Consider the following 2439-nt stretch of genomic DNA (forward strand, 5'->3'; position numbering starts at 1 on the left):
ATCAGTTTTATACTGAAAATAATCTTATTTATTGGTCATGCTTTTATACTGAAAATAGTCTTACATATGATCATGCTTTTACACTGAAAGTAATCTTACTTATTGATCATGCTCTTATACTGAAAATAATCTTACTGATTGATCATTCTTTTATACTGAAAATAGGTTTACTTATTGGTTATGCTTTTGTACTGAAAATAATCTTACTTATTGATCATGCTTTTACACTGAAAATAATCTTGCTTTTCCGATCATGCTTTTACACTGAAAATAACCTTACTTATTGATCATTCTTTTATACTGAAAATAATCGTATTTATTTATCATGCTTTTACACTGAAAATAATCTTGCTAACCGATCATGCTTTTATTCTGAAAATAATCTTACTTACCAATTATGCTTTTATACTGCAAATAATTTTGCTAACTGATCAGGCTTTTATACTGAAAATATTCTTTATTGATCATGCTTTTATACTGAAAACAATCTTGCTTACCGGTCATGCTTTTATACTGAAAATAATCTTACTTATTGATCATTCTTTTACACTGAAAATAATCGCTTTTTTTAATCATGCTTTTACACTGAAAATAATCTTGCTAACCGATCATGCTTTTATACTGAAATTAATTTTACTTACAAATCATGCTTTTATACTGCAAATAATGTTGCTAACTGATCAGACTTTTATACTGAAAATAATCTTACTTATTGATCATGCTTTTATACTGAAAATTATCTTGCTGACCGATCAGGCTTTTTCCTTGAAAATAATATTGCTTACTGATCAGGCTTTTATACTGAAAATAATCTCACTTACCAATCATGCTTTTATACTGACAATAATCATACTTATTGATTATGCTTTTATAGTGAAAATAATCTTGCTAACCAATCATGCTTTTATACTGAAAATAATCTTGCTTACTGATCATGCTTTTATACTGAAAATAATCATACTTATTGATCATGCTTTTATAGTGAAAATAATCTTGCTAACCGATCATGCTTTTATACTGAAAATAATCTTGCTTCCTGATCATGCTTTTATACTGAAAATAATCAGCAGGGAATGTCGCAACCAGTGGCAAGTGTGTGTTTATCTATCATTGTGTGTGTGTGTGTGTGTGTGTGCTTGTGTGTTTTGGCTCTGCTTGCGTGCAAACACACACCCCCTCAGAGGTGTGTACCGTCCCACACTCTCAGGTAGTCCTTTGATGGCAGGAAGTACCTGAGGGTGTGTGTGTGTGTGTGTGTGTGTGTGTGTGTGTGTGTGTGTGTGTGTGTGTGTGTGTGTGTGCTTGTAGACACACAAACACACAGACATGAGTGTAGACAAAATATGCATTTATTAATAATAAGTTATATTCTTTACATTCATAGGCAGAGCTTAGGGAGGGGGCGTGGCCATGGTAGTGTCCACATTCTTGTAGTTTCTCACACACATTTTCCCTGAAGTAGCGTCCCGCCTGTTTGCCTCCAGGATTTAAACCATCGCCACCAGCAGTCCTAGGCGGGGAGGTCACATGACACGTGGTCGACGCCCCCTGGAGGCGGGACGTAAGGCCGACTGGCGACCGGACCATTTGTGAAGGAGGACGACATCACTACCATCCTGTTGGCATCGTCATGGAAACGTCCAGCATGGCTCCACTGTGTGCACGTCTTGTTGTGTGAAAGGACCCTCAACCACTTTGTCCAACACTGGCAAGTCTTCACAGAAGACCAGTCCACGTGTCCTGGAGACCTTCTAGTCCAGAAGCTAAAGCCCAGTGGGAACAAGCTTTGGCACACCAGCTGTCCATTTTGTTCTCCTTTCACACAAATACAGTCCACCTAGTTCTCCTTTCACACAAATACAGTCCACCTAGTTCTCTTTTCACACAGATACAGTCCACCTTGTTCTCCTTTCACACAAATACAGTCCACCTAGTTCTCCTTTCACACAAATACAGTCCACCTAGTTCTCCTTTCACACAAATACAGTCCACCTAGTTCTCCTTTCACACAAATACAGTCCTCCTTGCTCTCCTTTCACACAAATACAGTCCACTTAGTTCTCCTTTCACACAAATACAGTCCACCTAGTTCTCTTTTCACACAGATACAGTCCACCTTGTTCTCCTTTCACACAAATACAGTCCACCTAGTTCTCCTTTCACACAAATACAGTCCACCTAGTTCTCTTTTCACACAAATACAGTCCACCTAGTTCTCCTTTCACACAAACACAGTCCACCTAGTTCTCCTTTCACACAAATACAGTCCTCCTTGTTCTCCTTTCACACAAACACAGTCCTCCTTGCTCTCCTTTCACACAAACACAGTCCTCCTTGTTCTCCTTTCACACAGATACAGTCCACCTAGTTCTCCTTTCACACAGATACAGTCCACCTTGTTCTCCTTTCACACAAACACAGTCCACCTTGCTCTCCTTT

The 2439-nt window shown here is 38.3% G+C and overlaps 1 protein-coding gene across 5 annotated transcripts in view; it reads right to left on the bottom strand.

The window, feature by feature from the left end:
* Positions 1-1336: 1336 nt before the first annotated feature.
* Positions 1337-2439, bottom strand: part of dusp6 (dual specificity phosphatase 6) — a 9198-nt gene continuing 8095 nt past the window's right edge. For 3 of the 5 annotated variants that reach the window (XR_009827553.1, XR_009827552.1, XM_062061345.1), the window contains one exon: positions 1337-2439. This exon is cut by the window's right edge. The gene's annotated coding sequence lies outside the window, so the exon portion shown is untranslated. The other 2 variants (XR_009827554.1, XR_009827555.1) reach the window with 2 other exon arrangements.

This window comes from Entelurus aequoreus, linkage group LG10 (assembly GCF_033978785.1).
Source record: "Entelurus aequoreus isolate RoL-2023_Sb linkage group LG10, RoL_Eaeq_v1.1, whole genome shotgun sequence".
NCBI classification, from domain to species: domain Eukaryota; kingdom Metazoa; phylum Chordata; class Actinopteri; order Syngnathiformes; family Syngnathidae; genus Entelurus; species Entelurus aequoreus.